General features: G+C 35.9%; 1 protein-coding gene across 5 annotated transcripts in view; it reads left to right on the top strand.

The window, feature by feature from the left end:
• Positions 1-27873, top strand: part of KANK1 (KN motif and ankyrin repeat domains 1) — a 282637-nt gene that overhangs the window by 137912 nt on the left and 116852 nt on the right. The window contains exon 3 of one of the 5 annotated variants that reach the window (XM_016423970.2): positions 19092-19188. The exons of 3 other annotated variants lie outside the window; for them this stretch is intronic. The gene's annotated coding sequence lies outside the window, so the exon portion shown is untranslated. Of the gene's footprint in view, positions 1-743; positions 775-19091; positions 19189-27873 lie in introns of all 5 variants that reach the window. One more of the 5 variants, XM_056806225.1, reaches the window with a different exon arrangement.

Below are 27873 nucleotides of genomic sequence, written 5' to 3'. Positions count from 1 at the left end.
AAAGATTCCCAATTCCAAATCTCAATGATCATTGCTTTGCATTCATTGCATCAAAATTTCAACTTGATTATATGCTGTTTTATATTTTTCCCTAATTGTTTCATGTATAGTAAATCTTTACCCCCAAGTAAATAGACAATAAAACCCCTTGAAAGTAGGTATAGTGTCTTATGGTACCACTCAGTTGCCTAGCATAGTCCAAAACAACAAGAGGCCCTCAATAAGTAGTCCTTTGATTGATTCTACTTAATGCTGTCACTTTGCAATCTTTGGTTTGGAATTTGATCTGATCTTCCGGGAAGCTTCCTTGGAAAGAATTTTGAGTTGCTGGAATCTATGACCCACTCGAGTATTAGGAAATCTTTTTCCAGGTACAGCAGAAGCTTTTCTAGATCTCCTTTTTAGGTACCCAAACAGAGAACAAGAGTCGCCTACAATGTAGCAGCTCCTCTCCGTTTGAAAGACTAGAGTGAGGAATGGAGAAACAGAGAGAGGGATGGAGAGAGAAACAGACAGAGAAAGTTGGAGATTGGCCTGCTTCAGCCTCTTGATTGTGCTGAACTCTAAATGAGATGCTGGTTCATGAATTCCACTTTATCACAGTGAACTCAGTGGCATTTACTAGTCTAAATAAATTTCTTTCTCCCAGAAAGTCTGAAGAAAGCCTTTTATGATAGAGTGGCATATGAAGTCTTTTCTAGAGGTGAGAATTGATCAATATTTTATTGATTTTTCTTCTGCAGACTGGCACGCTGTACACCTGATGCTAGCTCTGTAAGTAAATGCTGCTTGATGAAATTGATCTGATAATAATAATAAAAAAACCAAACTTATATAACACTTTAAGATTGCAAAAGCACTTTAAAGTTTGTGTCATAGAACCCTTTGATAGTATGCTGAGAACTGTGGATCCCCTCTCAGAAGAATGTTTTTAAATGTATAAAATACACAGGATTACAAAGGAAATCAATTATATTTGAGTGTAATTGTGAAATATATATATATATACACAATGTCATTATCGTGTATATATATATATATATTGTTTTTTTATTACTTAATGTTTGCTTTTTCTGTTAACACATAGAAACAATTTTTAGCAATTATTTTCTGGTATTTTAGAATTCAGTTTTTCCTCTTTCCTGCCCTTCCTGCTTCTCACCAAGGTTGTAAATAGTCTGATATGGGTTATAACTGTACTTTCATGAAATACATAAAATATATTTTTCTTAAAGTTCACAGATTCAGGATCAAAAACTCCTGATCTTGTTGAATCTGTATTTTTACTAATAAGGAAACTGAGGTCCAGAAATATTGTGACTTAACCAGTCATACAGCACACCTACTATTCACTTTATAGGTAAATGTTATTTGGTCAATCAGATAATAATAGCTAGGATTTATCTAGCATTTTACAGTGTGCAAAGCAGTTTGCAAATATTGTCTCCTTTTACATACATAGATAGATTCTGGTGCCATTTAAGGTTGCCCCTCACTCAAGGCTTCATCCCCGAGACAGAACCATCTTATTCTGCCTTGTGTCAGTGAGAATTAAAGGAAGAATATCAGGGCTATAGTGTCAGACACTCCCCATACCTTAGTTTTGTGTTTTGGTTCTGTGACTTCTTGGGACAACTTGGATTAAAATTAGTATCCCTTATAGTTTGGATACACAGCCTGGATACTTACGTTGCTTTTTAGATTAACCTGTTAACATGCCATCAGACACTCTTAGGCCAAAAGCACATATTTGCCAATCTTGACATTGTATATATATTCACTTACTATGCAATTTATAAGATGTTTGCCATGCATATCTTCATACATGCCATTTTTCAAAGTAGCACATTGGTATAAGAGATTATTTGTATATTCTTCCCTTTAGTCAGAAAGCTTTAATTTCATACATGCATTTTTTGGTCGAAAAGTATCCCTTCATATACATTTTTATAATTAATTTTTATTTCTGTCTTCTGTTCCTATATCACTCTATTTCTCACTTTATTTCCCCCTCACCTCCTCCCATAGAGCTGTCCATTATAATAAAGTATGAAGAAAGGAAGAAAGAAAAAAGTTCTGCCAACTAAACAATATATCAAAAAGTCCATCACGTGGAGAATCCCCCATTCATCATCTCTCTCTTCTACAATCACTCAATCAATACCCATATTAAGGCACTATGCCAAGCACTGGGGGATATAAAGAGAGGCACATGACAGTCCCCCCCCTCAAGGAGCTCACCATCTACCAGGAGAGATCACATGCAAACAAATATCTGCAAAGCAAGCTATGTATGGATCAGTATAATATAATTTATAGAGAGAAGGTACTCTGGAATTAGGAGGCGTTATAAGAAACTTCCAATAAAAGATGGGATTTTAGCTGGGACTTTAGAGGCAGGGGAAGATGTTTTCTCGTGTCTCCTTTTTTAGGAGGAAGCTTAGTCGTTGTAATTTTGAATGCACTTCATTTGGATGTGTTGTTATTTCCATAGCCATTGCTGGAGTCACTTTGTACTTACTGGTTTGGCTTATTTCACTCTGTATTGGTTCATAGAAGTCTTTCTGGTCCTTCTTTGTAGTCATCTTATTTGTTCTTGGAGCAGAGCAATATTCTATCACATTCATAGTTTTAGTCATTGCTCAGTCGATGGACAATTTGTTTCATGATTACCTGGTCAATGGGCAGCTATTTTGTTTCCAGTTCTTTGCTCCCACAAAACCTGTAATGAGAGATATTCTGGTATGTATGAAAGACCTTCATTTTGTCAGTGGCCTCCTTGGGGTTTATGCCTAGAAGGAAGGAAGGGAATTAGCATTTGTTAGTGCTTACTGTGTGCCAGGTAAAGTGCTTCACAAATACGATTTCATTTGATCCTCATCATAACCCTGCCAGATAGGTATTGTGATTATCCCCATTTTACAGGTAAAGAAATTGAGACAGAAAGAGATTAAAGTGACTTGCTGGGGGTCCCAACTACTAAGGCCTGAGGCTGAACTTAAACCCTCTGGACTGCAACCCCAATCCTGTCTCCAGTGGGCCACTGTAAACTTTTCATTTTAAATCGACTCTGGGATTTAAAGGCTCTCACTCTCCTTTCCCATCATATTTTACATTTCCATCAAACTGACCTATTAGCTGTTCCCCAGGCTGAATGTTCCATCTCCTGTCTGTCTTTTTGCTGCCAATTTACAGGCTGATGTTTTTCATGTCCTGAAAAATTCCCTTGTTCCCTCTAAGCATGGTTTATACAGCCTACACAAGGTACTTTTTAACTCCTCCTATTCTTCCACCACCACCACCACCCCCGAAATTATTCTGTATTAACTTTTTACTTCTGTGTTATATACCCCAGTTTGCAATATATGTTCCTGGGTGAAAAAGGATTCCTCCCCGCCGAACCCTTACTTTCTGTCCTAGTAACAACACAAGACAGAAGGTAAGAGCCAGCAAAGTGGAGTTAAGTGACTTGCCCAGAGTCACACATCTAGGATGTATATGAGGCCAGATTTGGACCCAGGACCTCCCAATTCCAGGGTTGGAGCTCTATCTACTGTGCCACCTAGGTGCCCCAGGGGAAAGGGTTTAAAGAATATTTAGTCATATTCCCAACATCTAGCATTCATGCTTTACCTAAAATAGGCACTTATGGAATTGTGAATTGATCCAGCCACTCTAGAAAGCAATTTTTGGAATTATGCCCAAAGGGCTTTAAAAGAGTACATGCCCTTTTATCCAGCAATACCACTAATAGGTTTGTATCCCAAAGAGATTTTTTTTTTAAATGGGAAAAGTTTTGTTTGTACAAAATATTTCTGTGGTGGCAAAAAATTGGAAACTGAGGGGATGTCCCTCAATTGGGGAATGGCTGAACAAATTGTGGTATATGATGGTGATGGAATACTACTGTGCTATAAAGAATGATGAAATAATGGATTTTCTATAAGAATTGGAAAGGCCTCCGTGAACTGATGCAGAGTAAAATGAGCAGAACCAGGAGAACTGAAACATTGTGGGATAATCAAATGTGATAGATAGACTTGGCTACAATCCTGAGGGACTTATGAGAAAGAATGCTGTCCACCTCTAGAAAAATAAATGTGAAAGTAGAAATCCAGAGGAAGTCATATGATTTATCACTTGTTTATATGGGTACATTAGTTGGGGTTTTGGTTTTAAAAGATTATTACAAAAAATGAATAATATGAAAATGGGTTTTGAGTGATAATACATGTACAACCCAGGAATTGCTTGTCAGCTCCTGGAGTGAGGAGAGAAGAGGAGACAACAAGACTCAAAATTGCCAAATTGGGGTGGGGGGAGGTCTATGCTTGCTGGGTTGGATAGATTAGTTTATTCACAATGGGTAATTAACTTTGTTTTCTTGGGCCAGATCCAGGAAAAGCTTGGGTCTCTGCAACCTTGATGCCATCTGGCTGATCCTGGTGTGTTAATACTAAGAAGCTCTGTTCCATTGAGAGGACATTTAGTGCCACCTTTACAGTTCACCGGTGGTGACAGGAAGCCGGAAACTTTTCTTTTGGATACTGAGGGCAAGAGCCCAATCAAAATGAACCAGTGGGGAAAGTGGGCTCTCAAGTTACAGTTTTTTACCACCTTGGGTCTAAGCTGACATAGCTTAAAGTTCTGTGCTTGCCTTCCTGGAAGAAATACAAATCAGCAAGCAGGGTTTCTGACTGATGTGTTTTCAGCTGTTGTTCTTTTTCCTTTCTTCCAGTCTGAATTTCTTTCACTTGTTCCCTCTTAATATTATAACCGTAAATGATCAAGTCAGCTAGGCTTCATATCTTCCTCTTCTGACTCTTTCTTTTAGAAACAACCCTTTCCATTGGATACTCCCCAAATAGGTTTTTATTCAATTAAAATTTTATAAAAATAATACATATGCTTTTAAAATGAAATAAACTTTTTATTAAAACAAAATAAAAATATAGTAAAATAAAACAAAGTTTTATTAAAATAAAATATTAAAAATTAAAATGAACTAAAATATATAAAATAAAATATAAAAATAAAATTTTACTGAAATATATAAAATATTAAAAGATAAAATTTATTAAAATATTTTAAAATTTACTATTATTAAAATTTTACTTAAAAATAAGTCTGACTATGTTCTGCAGCATTCATGCAATACTGTAATAATAATAATAATAACTTTTATTTCTATGGTCCTTTTAGTTTGTAGAGTCCAAAGTGGGTAGTAATAAATTATATAGTGAAAATGCCCTCCCCATCAAAGATGACTTTTATTTATGGTTGTCTTGCTCTGGAGGTTAGTGAACATTTTGAGAATAGGGAATCTTATTGCTTTTTTTGTGTGTGCCTCCAAGTCCTTAATATATTAGAGAGGTGACTGGATGGTTTAGTGCAGGGGTCCCCAAACTACGGCCCGCAGGCCACGTGTGACCCCCTGAGACTATCCAGCCCCCACCACACTTCCGGAAGGGGCACCTCTTTCATTGGTGGTCAGTGAGAGGAGCTCTGTATGTGGCAGTGCCACAAAGCACAATGTCAGTCACGTACAGGACTACTTCCGGTGACATAATCCTTTGTGTGGCGCCTTGTTCTGAGAGTAACTGAAGGAGAACGAGGCGCAGCACAAAGGCTTATGTGGCTGCACAATGGAAGATGTCAGCATGATGAGCAGCAATCTGGGGGAGGGGATTCTGCACTGCTGCCCGATATAGTGGTGGCAGTGCCTGTGCAAGGTGTGACAGGCCATCCCAGCCAGTGCTGCAGCCTCCACTATCCCAGACAGACGTATACAGATTTGTTCATAGTTTTTCTTATAGTCCAGCCCTTCAATGGTCTGAGGGACAGTGAACTGGCCCCCTGTGTAAAAAGTTTGGGGCCCCTGGTTTAGTGGATAAAAGTGCTCAAATCTGGAGTCAAGAAGACTTGAGTTCCAATCATCTCTTCCTTCTGGCACTTCCTAGCTTTGTGACCCTGGGCAAGTCACTTGATCTCTTTCTGTCTTAATTCACTAGAAAGTGAAATGGCAAAAAAAAAAAAGAAAGAAACAGCAAACCACTTCAATTTCTTTGCCAAGAAAATGATTGTACTCTGACCATTGAGGTCATGAAGAACAGTAACATAGTGGCTGGAATATAGTCTGGGCTTAATAAGTGATCATTGATTGACCAACGGAATGAATTGATTTGGGTGATGTAAAAAGGATTGTTTGATTTTCCTCTGAAGACCCTTATGAGATTATATAAAATACAAATTTGTAGTGGATCTGATCAACATGATTTCATGATTTTTTTTTCTCCCAGGTATGTTTAGCAATATGGAATAAGAGCAAAGGAGGCAGATGGTCAGAGTCATCAAAATAATCAACATCATCATCATAGTTAATATTTCTGTGGCACTTTGTATCTCATTTGAGCCTTCGTCACAGCCCTGGAAGATAGGTGCTATTGTTATCTCCATTTTACAGATGAGAAAATTGAGGCAAACAGCGTTAACTGACTTGTCCAGGGTCACATAGCTAGTAAGTATCTGAGATGATATTTACACTCAAGGCTTTCTTTCTGGAGAAGACCAAGACCCAGAGCTCTGTCCACTGTATCCCCTCGCTGCCCACTCATTGGCAACAGGACAGAGGGTCAAGGGACTCTTGTGCATGTCTATCTCCAGAGAAAGAACTGATAAATGGAAATAAGTAGGATGTAGTTTTATCTTTAATATATATCTTTTTTTTTTAATGATGCCCTTCTCTGATGGGGAAAGGAGAGAATTCAGTGGGGATTTTAATGTAACAAACATCAAATAAATTTAAATTTAAAAAAGTAGAAGATGAGTATAATTGAACTGTTTCATTAAATGGTTGAGATAGGGTAGAGAGGAGAAACCAGGTGAGAGTAGGACTGAGGAAAGAACTGAGTAGTAGAGGGAGTAGAGGTGCTGGTGAAAATGAAAATCAAGGTTAGGAGCTATAAAGCCTAGAGAAATATGGCATGTTTATGATTATGATTAGATTAAAGAATTTCAGAGATTATGGCCATAAAATTAGAATAGTTATTGGTGATTATAAGGTCAAAGATGGATCCATTTCTTTGTAGTTTGAAGTCAAGTTGGGTCACAGTCAGTCAAGAAGCATTTATTAAGTACCTCCCAAGTGCCAAACACTGTGCTGAGGGTTGGGGATACAAGGAGAGGTGAAATACTGGCCCTGCTCTCAAGGAGCTCAAAGTTAAATGGGGAAGGGGAGCAAACAAATAAGTATTTTTAGGCTGTACTCAGGATATATTTTTGTTGTTGGAGATGTGTCTGACTCTTTGGGAGCCCATTTGGAATTTTCTAGGCAAAGATACTACATATAGGAAATAAAAGAGTGAAGGCACTAGGAGTAAAGAGGGGTAAGGAAAGACTTCCCATAGAAGATGGGATTTATCATCATTGTATATATTGAAGAGTCTTAATGTGAAGAACAGAGTCTTAGGTTAAGAGACTATGAGCCAAGCAATGACTTCATTAAGGAAAGAAGAATGGAACTTTAGTTTATTCAGCTGTAAAATGGGCGATAATTTTTTAATAATATCTTCACAGGATTATTGTAAGTCTCCAGAGAAAAAATGGATTTCAAGTGCACAGCATACTTTGCTTTTTAAATTTTCATTTTTATCAATGATTTGTTATATCACATTTATTTTTGCAAATTTAAAAAACCCTATAGATATGCCAGATACATTATGATCTGATGAGTACCCTCTGCTAAAATATGCATCACCTAGTTGCTATCCATCATTGATCCAGGAGCTTCTCCCCATTTTTTAAAGTAAAACCAAACAAAAGCATTGTATTAGTCACTGTATTAGGCACATCAATAATAGCTAACCAGTCCTTCCCCTCCAATAGCTTATATCTTATTGGTTATATCTTATTGGTTACCATAGTTACTTTGAAGGAGAAATAAACTAGATGAAGAAGGAAAAAAAATAATTCCTATTTCTTTGGCTGAAAACTGCCTGTTCATGTCCCTTGCCCATTTATCAATTGGAGAATGGCTTGATTTTTTTGTACAATTGATTTAGCTCTTTGTAAATTTGAGTGATTAAACCTGTGTCAGAGGTTTTTATGAAGATTGTTTCCCAATCTGTTGCTTCCCTTCTGATTTTAGTTACATTGGTTTTGTTTGTACAAAACCTTTTTAATTTGATGTAGTCAAAATTATTTATTTTACATTTTGTGACTCTTTCTATGTCTTGCTTGGTTTTAAAGTCTTTCTCTTCCCAAAGGTCTGACATGTATACTATTCTGTGTTCTCCTAATTTGCTCATAGTTTCCTTCTTTATGTTTAAGTCATTCACCCATTTTGAATTTATCTCAGTGTAGGGTGTGAGGTGTTGATCTAAACCTAATCTCTCCCACACTGTCTTCCAATTTTCCCAGCAGTTTTTATCGAAGAGTGGATTTTTGTCCCAAAAGCTGGGATCTTTGGGTTTATCATATATACTGTCTTGCTAAGGTCACTTGCCCCAAGCCTATTCCACTGATCCTCCTTTCTGTCTCTTAGCCAGTACCAAATTGTTTTGATGACTGCTGCTTTGTAATATAGTTTGAAATCTGGGACTGCAAGGCCCCCTTCCCTTGTATTTTTTTTTCATTATTTCCCTGGATATCCTTGATCCTTTGTTCTTCCAAATGAACTTTGTTATGGTTTTTTCTAAATCAGTAAAGAAATTTTTTGGAATTTCAATGGGTATGGCACTAAATAGATAAATAAGTTTGGGTAGGATGTTCATTTTTATTATATTGGCTTGTCCTACCCATGAGCAGTTAATGTTTTTCCAATTGCTCAAGTCTAGTTTTAGTTGTGTGGAGAGTGTTTTGTAGTTGTGTTCATATAGTTCCTGTGTTTGTCTCGGGAGATAGATTCCTAGGTATTTTATTTTGTCTAAGGTGATTTTGAATGGGATTTCTCTTTCTAGTTTTTGCTGCTGAGCTGTGTTGGAAATATATAGAAATGCTGATGACTTATGCGGGTTTATTTTGTATCCTGCAACTTTGCTAAAGTTGTTGATTATTTCAATTAGCTTTTTGGTTGAATCTCTAGGATTCTTTAAGTAGACCATCATGTCATCCGCAAAGAGTGATAACTTGGTCTCCTCCTTGCCTATTTTGATGCCTTCAATTCCTTTATCTTCTCTAATTGCTACTGCTAGTGTTTCTAATACAATGTCGATAATGGGCATCCTTGTTTCACTCCTGATCTTATTGGGAATGCATCTAGTTTATCCCCATTGCAGATGATATTAGCTGATGGTTTTAGATATATACTGTTTATTATTTTTAGGAATTACCCTTCTATTCCTATGCTTTCTAGTGTTTTTAATAGGAATGGGTGTTGTATTTTATCAAAGGCTTTTTCTGCATCTATTGAAATAATCATGTGATTTTTGTTGGTTTGCTTGTTGATATGGTCAATTATGTGGATGGTTTTCCTAATATTGAACCAGCCCTGCATCCCTGGTATAAATGCTACTTGATAATGGTGGATGACCCATCTGATCACTTGCTGGAGTCTTTTTGCTAGTATCCTATTTAAGATTTTTGAATCTATATTCATTAGGGAGATTGGTCCAAAATTTTCTTTCTCTGTTTTTGACCTGCCTGGTTTTGGAATCAGTACCATGTTTGTGTCATAAAAGGAGTTTGGTAGAACTCCCTCTTTGCTTATTATGTCAAATAGTTTGTATAGTATTGGGATTAACTGTTCTTTGAATGTTTGATAGAATTTACTTGTGAATCCATCTGGCCCTGGGAATTTTTTCTTAGGGAGTTCTTTGATGGCCTGTTGGATTTCATTTTCTGATATGCGATTATTTAAGAATTCTATTTCTTCTTCTGTTAGTCTAGGCAGTTTGTATTTTTGTATATATTCATCCATATCACCTAAATTGGTGTATTTATTGCCATATAATTGGGCAAAGTAATTTTTAATGATTGCCTTAATTTCCTCCTCATTGGAGGTGATGTCCCCCTTTTCATCTTTGATGCTGTTAATTTGCTTTTCTTCTTTCCTTTTTTAAATTAGATTGACCAGTACTTTGTCTATTTTGTTTGTTTTTTCAAAGTACTAGCTTCTAGTCTTATTTATTAGTTTAATAGTTCTATCACTTTCGATTTTACTAATTTCTCCCTTAATTTTTAGGATTCCTAATTTGGTTTTCTTCTGGGGGTTTTTAATTTGTTCTCTTTCAAGTTTTTTATTTGCATTTCCAATTCATTGATCTCTGCCCTCCCTAGTTTGTTAATATATGTACTCAGGGATATGAATTTACCTCTGATTTCTGCTTTGGCTGCATCCCAAAAGGTTTGAAAGGATGTCTCACCATTGTCATTTTCCTCAATGAAATTATTAATTGTTTCTATGATTTCTTCTCTAACTAACCGATTTTGGAGTATCATATTATTTAATTTCCAATTAATTTTTGATTTGGTTTTCCATATACTTTAAACAATATTCTTATAAAAAGCTAAAATTTGGGGAGCTCCAAAAGAATGGCAGTTGGTAACAATAGGCAGTACTCTTTGCGTTGGAAGGTCCCTATTTCCAGTTTGCTGTACGCTGTGCCTGCGCTAGGATTCTCCAGTCCTTGCTCCCAGATACCATCAGAGTTTTTACCGAGCAGTGGAGGGGGATTTTAATGATACAGTGCTTTGGACTTTTATGGGGCCTTTCATCCATGCCTCTTGAATGACTTTACAGGCATTAATTATTCAAGTCATACAACACCCCAGAGATATGGGTGTTCTTATGCTAATTTTCTTGTTGTTCCATTGAGGAGGGAAAGGAGGAGGACAGGCCAAGTCTAAGGTCAAAACATCCGGGATGGGCTTCATAGGAGACCTTCATTTTTCATGGGGCCTTTATTATATGAGGGTCTCTGTGCAATACATCAGTTTTGAGGTCATAGAAGTATAAATGTCAGAGTTGAAAAGGAATTCAGAGGCCAGTTTAGTCTAACATGAGGCAGGAATCTTTTCTTCAGTATCTAGGATAAATAGTCATCTAACCTCTCTGCCTGATCACTATTGGGGAATTCAGCATATATTACAGTCAAGACAGTCAACAAACATTTATTTATTTATTTATTCATTCATTCATTCATTCATCTGTTTGTTTGTTCATTTATTTATTTATTAAGCACCTATTTTGTGCCAGATACTGAGCAGCTTTGAGGACACACAGGAAGACAAAAGAGTCCCTGCACTCAAGGATTTCACAAGTCTAATGGAAGAGTCAACGTGTAAACAATTGTGTATAAACAAAATACATACACAGAATAAATGGGAAATAAGAACTTGAAAATTTGCTGCTTAATTAATTGGGTCATTTTATTTACTTTTACAACATCTCTCCTGTATTACACCTTCCCTCCTCTCGCAGACACCATTCTGGTACAAGTTCTCATCATTACTTCCTCTTTATATATATATAATATATAAATTATATATATATACATATATTTTATATATTATATATAAATAAGATATATATGTATTTTTAATATATTTTTTATTATTTATTTATTGATATATAGATATATATTTTTAATTCCATCCCTCCCGTCTTAGAATCAGTACTAAGTATTGGTTCCAAGGCAGAAGAGTGGTAAGGGCTAGGAAGTTGGGGTCAAGTGACTTGCCCAGGGTCACCCAGCTAGAAAATATCTGAGGCTAATTGTGGACCCAGGACCTCCTGTGTCCAGGCCTGGTGCTCTATCCACTGGGACATCCAGCTGCCTCTCTTATCATTGCTTCTTTTGTATATTATGAGTCTGAGTAAGTTTCCTTTATTTTCCTTCTTTCCTTCTCTTTTCTTCTAAAATACAGGTCTGACCCGTGCTACACAATATTTTTATCTTCTTTCCCACAAACAACAATTGTGATGTAGTTTTTGTTTTTCTCTGCTTTTATTTGGAATACCAGCAGCTTCAGTTAGGGTTGTTTCCCTAGGTGATAGAGCTATTAAAAAAAAATTATTACTGTGTTCTTAGCTGGCTAGTTCAAGTCTGGACAGGTAGGAACATTTCTGTGTAGGGACAGGAGTGAAACCTGAAATGTTGTTATACTTCTTATTTCATTACTGTACATCCCTTTCATTTCTCAGAGTCTATGGATTAGGGCATTCAACTGGTTTGATTATCTTATCCCTTCCCACCCATTACCTATTGACCTTATCCTGCAGGCCAAGAAAAACAGCAGAGAAGCTTTTGCACACAAAATGAATTATTCAGTTGTTTTCAGAGTTGCATCTCTGAATAGAATAGGATCTGGAAATATCATTTTGGTAGAATGTGATGTGTGTTTTCTCTTCATAGCTACCTTAGTTCTATGGAGGCCTTCGCTGTGGTCAGAGCATCCCACAAATAAAAGGGCTTGGGTAGCTCAGTGGGTTGAAAGCCAGGCCTAGAGATGGGAGGTCTTAGGTTCAAATGTGACCTCAGACACTTTTCCTTTGTGTGATGCTGGACAAGTCATTTGACCCCCATTGCCTAACCCTTATCACTCTTCTGTCTTGGAACACATACATAGTATTGGTTCCAAGACAAAAGGTAAGGTTAAAAAACAAATGGAAGGGCTTAAAAGGTCATTTAGCCCCAATTATACCAGATTCAGAAGTCAGTTCCCTTTCCAGCATCCTCAAAGGGTGTTTGTCCAGCATCTACGCGGTGATGGGGAAATCAGAGACCAGCTTATCCACCCCTGAACAGCCGGCAGTTGTCAAAAGCAAGCTTAAATAGAAAATCTCTGTGCATCTCCTACATTTTACTTTGAGTTTCTAGGCTTTGGGATGAAAATACAAAACCAGTCTAATCCCTTAATGCTATTATCCTCCCTATGTCTTCTCTTCTTTTTAAGTAAATTTTTATTGATGTCTTTAATTTTTCTTTAACATCATCATTCTTTTCCCCAGTATCTCTCTCTCTCAGTCCCAGAGAGCCATCCCATATAACATATACAATTTTTAAAGACCGCTCCACCCAAAGACAAAAAAAATCATACACATACTAAATCAACATAACTAAAATATACATCAAAATACATCAAAAATTGGAAAATATCTACTGTGAATCACTTATGTGGACCTTCCAACTCTGTAAAAGGATAGGATAGGGATGTATTCTCCTAACTTTTTTTTTGACCCATGTTTGTTCTTTGTAATTTTCCAACAATAATTTTTAAATTTATTATGAACAATTGCTAAAATTTATATATGTTCTAACGTTTGAAAAGTGCTTTACAAATATTTCATTTCATCCTTACAAGCATCCTGAAAGGTAGGCACTATTCTGATGCATTTTACAACTGAGGAAACTGAGACTGAGGTTAAGTTACTTCTCCATGGTCACATAGCTAGTAAGTGTTGGAAAGAGGATTTCAGTTTGGGTCTTTTTGACTCCAAGTCCAGTACTCTGTCTGCCATTGCATCTTTCTTTTCTCTAAACTTGAGAGCCTTCATTTCTTTTTTATATGGACTATTGTGCAGTTCTCTTGCCATTCTTACTACTAACTCCTGGATACACTAATTTTTTCAGTGTCCTGAAAGATGGCACCCAGAACCAGGCACCCTGGTCTAGTTGTGGACCATCGGGGAACAGGCCAGTGGAACTATCACTTCCCTCATTTTAGACTCCAGCAGTATGTTAGCTTCAAATCTCACAGTAAGAAATTCGTAGTTGTGGTTAGCAAATTATTATTTTCCAAATCTTGGCATCACAAGCCTCTACTATGTTATTATAGCTCCACTTGATTTTTCTAAGCCTCTGTGAAAAGCTACAGGATTAGCTTTTTTGTTTATTGTGATACTTTTGGAAAACCAAATAATAGAATCTTGGAGCTAGAATGGACTATTAGGAGTTATATAATCAATCCCCTTTTATTCAGATTACCTTCTAATATTTATAGCCCAGAGTGAACACTCACTGTGGAGACAGAGTGGTTCTTGTTGGTTGTTCAGTCATGTCCTACTTTTTGTAACCACATTTGGAATTTTCCTGTCCAGGATACTGAAGTAGTTTGCCATTTTCTTTCCCAGATAATTTTACAGAAGAGGAAACTGAGGCAAACAGAGTTAAGTGACTTGTTCAGAGTCACATAGCTAGTAAGTATCTGGACCAAGAAGATAAATCTTCCTGACTCCAGACCCAGAACTTTATATTTTATTCCAGGTAGCTGCCCCATGGAGACTGAGTACAAAAATGTTCAAATCCACCACTGATACGTACTACCTGTGTGACCAAGGAGAGGTCACTGAACCTCCTGGATCCTTGGTTTTCCCATTTGTTAAATGAAGGAGTTACATCATATGGCTTCTAAAGGCCCTTTTATACCTCAGCCAATGTTCCTGTTAATGTACACCTACCTTGTTCTTTTAATTAGCTATTTTATTAGAATCATTAATTCAAGCAACTATACTTGCTCTATAACATCACTGAAATTAATTTATTTCAGTTCATAAAGTTTCATGAGTTGGTTTTTTTTTCTCCCAGTTTTCCCCTCTGTTGGCAGCAGATTACTCTTTTGTATTCAGTCTCATCCACTTTGTTTAGTTTATATTTCATTCATATGATCATGATCTTTTTTTTACTTTGCATTATTCCAAAAAGTTCTTTCTAGGATTCTTTTTAATTGAAATTCTTATCTCTTATTTGTCTTTTAGAAATAATAACTCACTAGCTATATAGTGCTTCAAGGTTTGCAAAGTACATTCTAATATCACATTTGGTCTTCACAATTTGAAAAACTGATGCTTTTTTTCTCCTTTTTTAAAAAATAAGAAACTTAGGCAGAGCTTAAATGGCTCGTCCAAGCTTTCACAGAGACTATCTGTGGCTAGATTTGAATTCAGATTCTCCAACACTTCATGCACTGTGCCACCTAGTGTAAGAGAGGAATCAAATCCAATTTGTGCAAAAAAAAAAAAATCTTGCAACTCCCCCGCGCGTGCTCTCTCTCTCTGCATCTTGCAGAAATTGGATTTGATTCTTCTCTTACACTAGATGCCTCCACTATGTTATGTACCAGCTTATTTAACCATTCCCCTCCTTTTGGACACTTGGCTTGTTTCTAGTTTCTTTCAATTATCTATAATTTAATGGTATAAAAATCTTTGCAGAGATCACTCTTTAGTTTTTGTTTGTATTTTTGTTTTTCATAGCATGCTCAGGACATATTCTGTGTGTTTTTTTAAACCCTTACCTTAAAAAATAAGTACATTAATAACCTTTACTTTCCATCTTAGAATCAATACAAAGTATTGGTTCCAAGGCAGAAAAGCAATAAAGGCTAGGCAACTGGGGTTATGTGACTTACCCAGGGTTGCAAAATTAGGAAGTGTCTGAGGCCATATTTGAACCCAGGTCCTCCTGATGGTAAACCTGGTGCTGCTATCTAACTTCTTATATATTTTATGTCAAATTTTTATGTTGTAGATTTGCCATAAATATCTTCTAACCTCTTGTTTTTTCATATCATTTTTAGTTTTACTTTCCATCTTATTTTAACCTAGTATTTCTCTTTTATCACGAAATTCCTTCTTTTTGTTGAATTGGAAGAAAGTTGTCTCTTTGTCAGAGTTGAAACCTATTCTATTTTCTCCCACCTGCTGTAGGTTTTCCTTGGGTCTACTATAGGTGGACCTTTAAAGTGTTCCTTTGACTAACAGCAAGGCACCATTCTATGGGGGTGGGGGGGTAGAGATAGAAACAAAGTAACACTTGCCCTCAAGTAGCTTACATCCTCTTGAAAGGAAACAATATCTACACAAATAAGTATGTGAGGGGAGGATATGATGTTATGGAGAAGGGGAAAGAAAGGATCTAGGAAGAGTCAAATGCTGTAGGAAATGAGGATTATGAGATGAGCATAGCAGGCAGGATAGACAGCTAATACAAGAGTATGAAGGAGAGAGATGGATGGGATGCTCATTTCCAAGAAAAGCTGTTCTGTTTGGCTATAATACAGAATGCATTAAGGGATATAATATAAAATAAAGGCAGGAGAAGAGTCAAGATACTTAGACCCAAGTCACTTAAGATACATAACTGTATGAACCTGGGAAAAGTCACAATTTTTCAGTACCCCAAGGCAAGTCCCTAAGACATTAAGTTGCAGAATTTGTAGGGGATGTTTCCTTTCCAGGTGTTTTACCTTCATCAGTCAAATTACAGGTGTGTATACACACTAATTCTCTCTCTCTCTCTCTCTCTCTCTCTCTCTCTCTCTCTCTCTCTCTCTCTCTCTCTCTCTCTCTCTCTCTCTCCCCCCCCCTCTGTCTCTCCCCCCCCCTCTCAAAAGCTCAGGTTATACTAATATATAAAGCTCAGGTTAAGAAGTTTTGTAAAATACAATGAAAACTTAAAAAGAAAAGCCAGAATTCTTTCCTTAGCAGATCATTAGGAACCCAAAGCCCACTCATAATGCCGACTAGAGGTGGCTTACTTTACTCCTTGGCTCTGTCTCTGACTTATTTATGCCCTTGAGCAAACCATCTAACCATTCTATGCCTTAGGTTTTATTGCCATTCTCTAATGAAGAAACTAACTGGGGTGATGAGTGAAGTAATTGGCATTTGTGAAATGCTTTGTGGGGACTCTCCATAAAAAGCTGCTACCTATGGGCAATTGGCAGTTACTTCTGTTGATATCCCAGGAGATGTCACAAGAATGCAAATTCTTAGTAGCCCATGGCACTTTTCTTCAGAAGATCAACTAGAAGAAATCAGACTTAGGTCACAGAACAAGAGGTTATATATACTTCTTTATTTCAGAAGAAACTTTTGCTTTTACAAAATTTTTAGAGCATTCCTTTGCTCCTCATGTTAAAAAAAAAAGGTCCCTCAATAAGAAAAGAATGACCAAAGATAGCGTATGAATCTATCATAGGATAATGTAGAAATCTTTTGAGCGCTTGAATCTGGCTCAAATATTTACCTGGAGGTGTTATAATGAAGTAAATATATTCCAAACTTCTGAAGAAATTGTGTAACTGTGGGGAAAACTCTGTTCTCCATTAAAAAAAGCATAGTACCATAAATGAAATACAATGTAACATATATAAATAGCATATACATATAATCTAACAGAATATAGGTGATTTGCCATTTTCTCCTCTGACTCGTTTGACAGATGAGGAAATGGAAGCAAACAGGGTTAACTAAATTTCCCTGGGCCCCACAGCTATTAAGTATTTGAGGCAGGATTTGAACTGAGGAAAAAGTCTTCCTGATTTCAGATACCCAATTCACTTCAGTCACTGAGCTGCCTTTTTAGCAGAGATGTGAAGTAGCTAAGACGGTTTCAGTCTTCCTAGAATGGAGTTGTTACCATCATGGATAGCTTTAGTACAAAATACTATATGACAAGGATATTGGAGTGTTAAATGTAAAATTATAGGAAATAGAAATAGAAAGATTATTTGCCACTTTTTTTTGAAAGATATCCAATACAAAGTCCAAGTAGAAGTTATTTCCATATAAGTGCTCAGATCCTCCAAAGAAGTGGTGTCAAACTCAAATAGAAATAAATTCCTAACAGAAAATTAATATGTCAGTGTTCTTATTAATTTATTATATTTTTTATTTATTTTATAAAACATTTGTCAATTGCATTTTTTAAAAATCCGTCAATACTATGTATTGGTTCCAAAACAGAGGAAAGGTGAGGGCTAGGCATTTGGCGTTAAGTTTGCTTGCCTTCACATATCTAGGAAATGCCTGAGGCCATATTTGAAGTCAAGATCTCCCATCTCTTGGTCTGGTTCTCTATCTAGGCAGCCACCTAGCTGTCCCCCTCTCAATTACATTTTAATTTGGTTGGGCTACATTCTGGAATACCTTTGCTCTGAGACTTTCTTCCTGTTTGTAAGTGGTATGACAGTGTGCTTAGTTACCTCATCAAACTCTGGAACATTGCTGAGTTCCTAAATTAGTAGGAATAAAAATTAGGAATAATGAAAATAGGAATTAAGAGAATAAAAAAATAGCTTTCTATTCACTTTTGAAGAACCAAATGAATAAGGAGTGCCTGTTGTTCAGACACATGCCTGTGGATGAACAATTTATCCATCTGATTCATCAGTGCAAATATTGAGGAGAAAGAGTGACCCTAAACATCTCTTTGAAAGAGTTTTTTTTTTTTTAAGTAGTAGCATTTCTATAGATTTCATTGGATTTGAATGATGGAATGCCAACTTTCAAAGGCATTTAATTTGCTGGTGACTCAAAGGACCATGGGAAATGCATGGAGAATCTGAGTGGACTACAGGAACTGTAAGAGAAACCTCAGAAAGGTTGCCATTGGAGAGATAGAGGAACGTTAAAGAAGGTAGACTCGTCATGGAGAGAATGCAAAGCTTCACATATCCCATTAGTATTCTTGCAATGGTACAAGATCCAAAGTAGACCTGGAGTATGTTGGATAAATTCTCAGGAGAGGGTTTTAGAGAAGACTGGATATGAGTCTTAGAGGATGTGACAACAGTCTGTACCAATGGAGGGAGAATCTCCATTGTTGATGTCCCAGATAAGCATCAAAACTCATCAGTTGTGAAAAGACAGAGCCACATTGATGGGCGACCAAGGTGGACTTCTACAGAGTTGGTTGAGCTTTAAAGGCTAGATAGGAGCTGCACAGAAAAGGAAGGAGAGCACTGTGAGCACAGGAGTCAGCTCAGCAAAGGGGTGAGAATGCAATGTATTTTTTTTTAATCTGGGGAATGAAAGCAATTCAGTTTGGCTAGGGTAGAAAAAATGTAGGGTAGAATAATATTAGATAAGGTGAAGGGAAAGTTTGATTGTTATCCATTGTTAAGAGCTCTAGATTTCCACACACTTGCTCCTGTTAGGGAAAGTAGCAGAATTTGAGATTTAACAATCTGATTAATAATTTTTTGGTCTGCTTCCTGCCCTTCCCTGATTTAGTTCAAAGAAAACAGCCCCTTAGGAATAAAATGTATGTGGAAAAATGTTAAAAACAACTTCACTAGACTGGGAAATTGTTTTATAATTTATCGTCCCCTCAGTACTAAATGATTATTGGCTCTCTTTACTTAACCAGGACTGCACGTGGGAAACTTACTATCAAACCCTATCTCATCAGTGACTCATGTATTGAACAGATAACTTTTCAAGTGTGCCAACTGCCCCACCTAAATGTGAGTTTCGTCTTATTTGCCAACTTCACTGCTACTTTGCTACATCTCTACTTTGAATTTTTTATTGTTTTCTCTTCTGGTCCTTGCTTAATGAGCATTTGGACTAGACTCTAACCAGATATAATAAAGGAATTTTCAACCAATCTTTTCCATCCCATTATTTTTTCCCCTTTTCCTTACCCTTTTTCTTGGCCACCATTACAGCCTGCCCTTATCCCTCCCCTCCCCTGGCCCACCCCACTTTTAGTCTATAAGATCTATATATACACTTAAGAGGCTTATCTGGGGTCCATTCGCATCTCTTCCATTTACTGTTTCATTTTCATGTTTAATTTCCTCCCCTTTGATACTCCCCCTGCCCCATCCCTTAATTCGTTCAGTGACTCCCTCATGAGTCACATTCAGATTTCTCATCCTCCCTTTTAAGTTCCTCTCCCAAAAGAATATTGTCATTGCCTACCAGTATTTCTCATTTTCTTCTCTCTCTCTCTCTCTCTCTCTCTCTCTCTCTCTCTCTCTCTCTCTCTCTCTCTCTCTCTCTCTCTCATTCCCTTTGCTCTTCCCCAAGCTTCTTTTAATTCTTTTTCAGTTTATGTGACCTTTTCTGTGCTTCCAACTGCCCTCACTTTTTCTATTTACCCTTTCTTTTTTACCCCAGTAATAAGTGCATTTGGACATTATTTCCTTAGTTTAACTGCTGGTATTATAAGCAAAAAGTAATAACCAGGGATTTTTCCTTATTTTATGTATCTAGCCAGGTCCCTATAACAGGCCTTCAACACAAGGCTATATCCTTATAACATATTAGTGGCTAATTTATTTTTATATTTTTTTGGAAAGAGGGGAAAATATTAAGTATTTGGAATCTATCTGGTTTATAATAAAAATGTTTATTATTATTAAAAAGTTATAAAAACTCAATAATATTCATCATAATTATAATACTCTCATGTTATTGATAAAAATTTATAATAAAATGCATTCATTATTATTATATCCTAAAATCAATCAATAGCTTTATAATAATAATTTATTATATTGATAATATAACAGCATAAGGATTTACTATAAATAAAGCTATTGATTGGTTCATGGAACCCAAACTTATTTGGGAGCTGATCTAGTTACTTTCCTGAATTATAAAATAATATCTCAAATTGTAGTTCAAGATTAGAGTTTAAGAACCTATAACTAAAGTGACTTGTTTGATTCTGTTCTCCATACAAACAAAATGATCAAGGGTGATAGACACCCAAGTATTGTGTTAAATTAGTTTGGGGAGTGGAAAGGGTGAATTGCTTGCATTCTCCTGTCTTGGAATCATGCTGATTTTAATTTTCCCTAGTACAAATCTCGCCTAAGTGAATGCCTTACTTTGTGAATTTGTAGACACCTTTTAAAAGGTTTTAATGGTTTTCCCCCTTAGGAAACAGATGGGAAGGACTAGTGTTGTCTGACTTTTCTTGGATTACCCAACTTCTAATTAGGCAGAACTTCTTCAGTTTTCTCTGTAATTCCCTCTTTTAATAAGAAACCAACAACATTCTCTACTGCAGGTTTTGTTGTGGAGGTGTGAGGAAAGCAAGCACCAACATTTGAACAGCTGACTCACAAGCTGTAAAAATGCCACATTGTACTACTGTCTTTTCAAAAGATTGTTAAGGAGACGGGACCCTAAAATTCTAGTAAAATTGACCTGTGAAACAAGAAGTTGTACTCATTTTCCAGAGCAAGATGAAAGGCTTTTCTTCTTAACCGGTAGAAATGTCTTTCTCCCCAACATTTAGACATGAAAAAATGATTATTATTTTGAATATATCTTTGGCAAGTTCTATGAGAGACTTGAATTAAAAAGCTTATTCCAATCCAAACTGTTTTTAAATTTTGTGTGATTCAAATAATATTTATTAGATGCCTACTATGTAAAAGTTAGGACAGCAAGATGGCACAGAGGATAGAATTAGGGAGACCCAAGTTCAAATGATGCCTCAGATGCTTACTAGCACTGTGACCATTGATAAGTCATTTAACTCTATTTGCCTCAGTTTTGTCATCTGTAGAAATGAGCTGGAAAAAGAAATAGTAAACTAGTCTAGTGTTTTTGCCAAGAAAACCCAGAATAGGATTATGAAGAGTCAGACACGACTGAACATCAAAAAGCGAGCTCTTTATAATAGTAATTTTTAAATCTCTCAAAAATGGAAATAGTAACAACAGCTGACACACATAAAACTTTGCACACTTAATCTCCTTTGATCTTTGTAACCATTCCTTAAGGCATATACTAGAAACATTTATCCCCTTTTTACATGATGGAAATGATTGAACAATAAGATGGAAAAGATATACATTGTGCCATGAGCTACAGAGGCAAAACCAAGACAATCTTTGACCTCAAAATGCTTATGTTTTCTTATAAGAATTAAAATAAAAAATAACAACACAATAAATTCTAAAGAGTTTAAATTTTAGCTTATATCAAGTACTGTGGAAGGAATATATAATGAGAAATATAAAAATTAAAGTTTAATAAATTATTTTAAAAACCTCAAAGATCAACTGGTTCCACCTTCTCATTTTACATATTAAGAAACTGAGGCATGATGAGATTAAACTTGCCTGTAGTCACCTTCAGACCTCCTGATTCTTAGTTGAGCACTATTTCCTATATATAACACATACCCACCTCTTTTATGGATTATATTTATAGAGAACTTTACTGTATACAAAGTGCATTTGTGTTCTATGAGGTGGGCATAGAGGATAGAGAGCTGAATTTAATTTAATCTGGAAGACATTTCAAATTTTGCTTCTAAAATTTATTTATTTTGTGATAGAGGGCATTTAAATACTCAGTCTTGGTTTTCCCATCCATATCCATCTATACCCAGCACAGTTGTCTATAAGGGAAAGTGAGAAAAGGTATTCAAAGTACTTTGCAAACAGGTATGTATACACGTATTGCATATTACATTATCCCTTATGATAATGATGATGCTATAGCTTTGATATTATCCCTATAATGCAACTTTGGGAAACAGAGACTCAGAGAGAGAATGAATTTTCTTTAAGATTATATAGCTTGCAAGTTTCAAAAACTGGAACCTAGGTCATTGGAGTCCTTTCCCAGTTGCATACATTTGAACAAATTTATTATTTTTAAAATCATTTATTGAGTTGATTTAGAATATTTTTTTCTTGGTCACATGATTCATGTTTTTTCCCTCTCTCCTCCTGCCCCACTCCCATAGCCAACAAGCAATTCTACTACGTTTTATATGTGTCATTTTTGAACAAATTTAAATCAAAACTATTTGAGCACTTGTTCAGCAGTGGATTGAGTATTGAATTTGAAGTCAGAGAGATCTCAGCTCACATGCAACCTCAGACACTTATGAGCTGTGTGACCCTGAGCAAGTCCCTTAATGTTTGCTTGTTTCCTTTACCTAATCTGTAATGTGAAGATAATGATAGCATCTGTTTCTCAAGGTTACTGGGAGAATAAAATCTTATTTGGAAAGCACTTCTCATCTAAAAGCTCTAGAAATAAAATTAGTTACGATTAATGATTAAATTTCCTTTTTAATCAAAAATTTTTTTTCAAACAACAAAAATGGATTTCCTGCAGGATCAAAGTGCACATTTCCCCTTATTCTTTTACCTGAGTGTCACCCCTCTTCCTTTTCTCCCAGTAGAAAATGTTTACAAGACAAGATGGTAGGTGATGTAGGGATGCAGTGCGTGGCCGGGGGACAAGGTCGTTGGCTCACACTGTGAACAAACCTGCCACTTCAGCTTTACTTAGCATCTGTCCCAAGACTCCCTGACTGATTAGCCATCTTTGAGCATCCAAGCAGGATTCATTTCCTTTCTTTGGCTCCAGTATCTGTTTTATCCTGTGAGCATTTCATACTCTTAACAGATTCCTAGGAAAGCAATGACTACTAGCAAAGTTTCAGGTCCAAAAAAAAAGACTTAATTTGGGGATTGTGGAATTAAATCATAATATTCCTCAACAAAGAATTACAGAACAACAATAACAAAGAATTACAAAAAATAATAAACCTCCTCCAAAACCAAGAAACCTATCATGAATGTGTATTCATTTTAGTTTTATTTATTTTTACAATATTAAAAAAAATAAATCCTTACCCTATGTCTTGGGATCAATAATGAGTATCTCTTCAAGGCTGAAGAGAGGCAAGGACTAGGCAAGTGACTTGTCCAGGGTCACACAGCCAGGAAGTGTATGAGGACTGATTTGACGTCAGGACCTACCATCTCTAGACCTGGCTCTCCATTCGCTGAGCCCCCTCACTGCTCCCACAAATTCATTTTAGATAAAAGTGGGAAGAACATTGACCCAGGTGGTTTGGGAGCATTTATTAAGTACCGCCTGTGTGCCAAACACTGGACATAGAAAGAAATGCAGAAGATAGTTTAATAGAGGAGACAACATGACGATAATTAGGTGCAAACAAGCTCTACACAGGACAAACTGGACATAGTGACCAAAGGCCAGGCACGCGAATGAAAGGGGATCAGGGGATGCTTTTTGTTGATGATGAGACTTTCGCTGGGACTCAAAGGAAGCTGGAGGATGGGATGAGAAGACCCGGCATGGCTGAGAGCCCCAGAAAGGGTCCAGTTGGAGGGACATTCAGGAGGCCAGTGTGGACCTATAGGGAGTATCTAGAGGCCAGAGCGCCTACAGGGAAGGGGGGAGGTATGGTAGAAGGGGGCCATGTGGTGAAGAGCTTTGAATGGCAACCAGAACATTTTAGAATTTATCCTGGAGGTGATAGAGAGTTGTCGAAGTTTATTGAAATATAAATAGAAACAATATACAAATATATTATTATTAATAAATATAAAATAAAAATATTTAGTACTGTCTACTAAAAAACTTTTATGTATATATGTGTGTATTGATAGGTATATATGTGTGTGTGTGTATATATATATATATAGAGAGAGAGAGAGAAATATACTTTTAAATAGTATAGTATATAGTACTATATACACACACACAAAACATAGTGTATAGTTCTACATATATACCAAAAAATAGGATAGTAAATAATACTTTATGTACTAAAAACAGTATGTATATACTGCTATACACACACACAAGACATTAGTATAGTAAATAGGGCTATATATATTTAGAAAATAGAATAGTGTATAATACCATATATTTAAAAAAACAGTTTAGTAAATAGTACTATATATAACACTAAAATAGTATAGAACTTTATATATACTTTTAATAAATAATATAATATACTTTTAAAAAGCATATCTCACTTTTAATATCAAATTAATATTTATTAAATCATTAGTATATTGATACAAAATAGAATTTATATTTTATGATATGATTTTGTATATTTGATTAATAATTGATAATTAATATTAAAAGTATCATTTATACTTTAAATAGTATAATATATAGTTCATATATACATACATATATATATATATATATACGCTTAAATAGTACAGTTTATAGTACTATACATTACAATATGTAGTATCATGGTGTCTGAGCCAGATTTAAATCTTCTTTTAATCTGACTCCACTTTTGAATCTATTCAGCCTTTGACCTCTGAAAATGATATGAAAAAATTAAATTCGTGGAGAGGCATGTACTAGTTTGTCTATGCAGTTGAGGTCCCGCCTTGAGATTTACAAAGTTTAACAGAATCAGTGGTTTAATAATCTTATTGTTAAACTTGAAAAGAAAGTTGAACAGGAAATACTTTAAAAACTGGTTTGAGGAGATAATTATTGGGAGCATTGAGAAGATAATTGCTTATTACATCTGGTGTAACTGGTACAGATGGTGGTTTCATGCAAAATAAAGTAGCTTGTAATTTTTTTTTGCTTCTTCTTTTGCATGCACGTTTGGCAACCTCCAGGGCAAAAAGGGGCAAGGCTTTCCTGAAGGAGCTTTTAAAAATTAATTACTGTAAGAACAAGCTATAGGGATTTGTGTATAAATTTGACCCATCTATCTGGGTGACCTGTGTGGAGCCTTTTACTTTCTAATTGGTTAATGTTATAATATGGGACACCTGAGAGCCTCATCAAACATTGCTTACCAACACACATAGAACTGGAACAAGGTTAGACCTTTCCCCTCCCTGTGTTATCTTTGTAGCATGAGACAGAAAAAAAATTTTGTATGAAACTGTGAATCTAATAGTTTATTTTGTTAATGTATATATTAAGCATTAATATGAGTATATTAAATTTTGTTAAAAGTATGTATTAGATATTACTATATACACATTTATGGTGCATATTAAGTTTTTAAAGCATGTATCAATTATCAAAGATATTGTTTTGTTAAAATATAAATAAGCACTAACATACATATAGCAAAGAATACATTAAATATATTAAGTTTATCAAGTTTTAAGTACATATTAAGTGTTTATATACATACTAACATGTATTGAGCATATTAAGTTTTATATAAGTATATATTATTGTATAGATATATTGTTTTGTTAACATATATATTGAGTTTTTAAAGTTTGTTAAAGTATATATTAAATATTGACATATATGGATATATTTAGGCATATATTAAAGTATTAAGTTTTGTGAAAGTGTATATTAAGTATGGCAGTGTTAAACACTGACCTGCTTGAATGAATGAAAAAGAATCTACTAAATGCTTGTCCAGGTATACAAACAGAAAAAAATGGCCAGTCCCCGCCTTCCCATTTTTCTCCTTCCCTCCTTCTCTGTCTCTTTGTTTCTCTCCCTTCCCTTCTCCCCCCTCTTCCTTCCTTCCTTCCTTCCTTCCTTCCTTCCTTCCTTCCTTCCTTCCTTCCTTCCTTCCTTCCTTCCTTCCTTCCTTCCTTCCTTCCTTCCTTCCTTCCTTCCTTCCTTCCTTCCTTCCTTCCTTCCCTCCTTCCCTCCTTCCTTCCTTCCCTCCCTCCCTCCCTCCCTCCCTCCCTCCCTCCTTTCTTTCTTTCTTTCTTTTCTTCTTTCTTTCTTTCTTTCTTTCTTTCTTTCTTTCTTTCTTTCTTTCTTTCTTTCTTTCTTTCTTTCTTTCTTTCTTTCTTTCTTTCTTTCTTTCTTTCTTTCTTTCTTTCTTTCTTTCTTTCTTTCTTTCTTTCTTTCTTTCTTTCTTTCTTCTTTCTTTCTTTCTTTCTTTCTTCTTCTCTCCCCCTTCCTCTCCTCTTTTCTCTCTCCCCCTCTCTCTCTTTCTCTCTCCCATCCCTGCCTCCCTCCTTCTCTGTCTATCTGTCTCTCATATATATGAAACTCCTCTGTAGGAAAGATCTAAAGACCCAGAAGTCCTGGGTAGGTGTAGCAGTGAGGTGGGCTGCTATGCCCATGAACATTATTGCTTGTTTGTGTCCCTTACAAGTTTGCCTTCCACGTCTTCTATGTATGTGTTTGATGTTTTATTCTTCTATATGTTTTATTGATGTTCCTTTCTTTTTTGTTCTTTCTCACTATTTATTAATTTTCACTATTCATCCCTCCCCTGTCACTTCTTGTTCTTTAAATAAAAACCCTCCTTTACAATAAATTGTTATAGTCAAAGAAAACATTTGTTGTTGTTGTTGTTTTGTTGTTGATTATGTCTGAAAATATGTCTCATTTTGTACCTTTAGTATGTCCATTGTCTATCAGTTAAAGGTCAGAAGTATACTTCTTCTAAAATGGTGATTATTTATCTCATGACTGCTTTATTATTTTTTTCTTTTAAAAAAGTTTTTAAATTTTCCCTCTAGTTACATGTAGAAACAATTTTAACAGGTTAAAAGAATTTTTTTGAGTCCCCAAATCTCTCTCATCCTCCTTCCCTTCCCACTCACTAAGATGGTAAGCTATCTGTTGCAGATTTTACATGTGGAAATATGTGAAACACTTTCCTATATTGGTTCTTTTGGATGATCATAGTTTTATAGTCTTTCAGAGCTACTTTCTTTTTTTTTTTTAAACCCTTACCTTCCGTCTTGGAGTCAATACTGTGTATTGGCTCTAAGGCAGAAGAGTGGTAAGGGCTAGGCAATGGGGGTTAAGTGACTTGCCCAGGGTCACACAGCTAGGAAGTGTCTGAGGCCAGATTTGAACCTAGGACCTCCCATCTCTAGGCCTGACTCTCAATCCACTGAGCTACGCAGCTGCCCCAGAGCTACTTTCTTTTACAATATTGTGGCCATTATCTAAATTGTTCTTTTGGTTTTGTCTCACTTCACTCTGTGTCAGTTTGTACAAGTCTGCCTGTGCTTCTTTGAATCTTTCATTTTTGTATTTTGTTTCATCAGATTCATATGCCATAAGCATCAGCACTATGTATTGGTTCCAAGACAGAAGAGTGGGGGTTAAGTGACTTCAGAGAGGCCACACAGCTAGGAATTGTCCGAGGCCCGATTTGAACCTTGGACTTCCCATTTCTTGTTCTGGTTCTCAGTCTGCTGAGCCACCTAATTGCACCCCACCTCCCCAAGATTTAATTTCATTTTTCTGAGTTTTTATTATATTTATGGATCTAATTATTATTCCTTAGAACCTTAAAGATTTTACTATTGCCTCTTGGGAGCCTTTAAAATTCTACGTGGCAGTGGAACCAAGGAAAGAATGCTAATTTTGAAATAAGGGGGCCTAATCCTGACTCTATCATTTGCTATCTGTTAACTTTGGGCAATATCAGAGAA

This window comes from Monodelphis domestica, chromosome 7 (genome assembly GCF_027887165.1).
Source record: "Monodelphis domestica isolate mMonDom1 chromosome 7, mMonDom1.pri, whole genome shotgun sequence".
Classification (NCBI taxonomy): domain Eukaryota; kingdom Metazoa; phylum Chordata; class Mammalia; order Didelphimorphia; family Didelphidae; genus Monodelphis; species Monodelphis domestica.
This window is presented reverse-complemented; position numbering and strand designations above follow the sequence as displayed.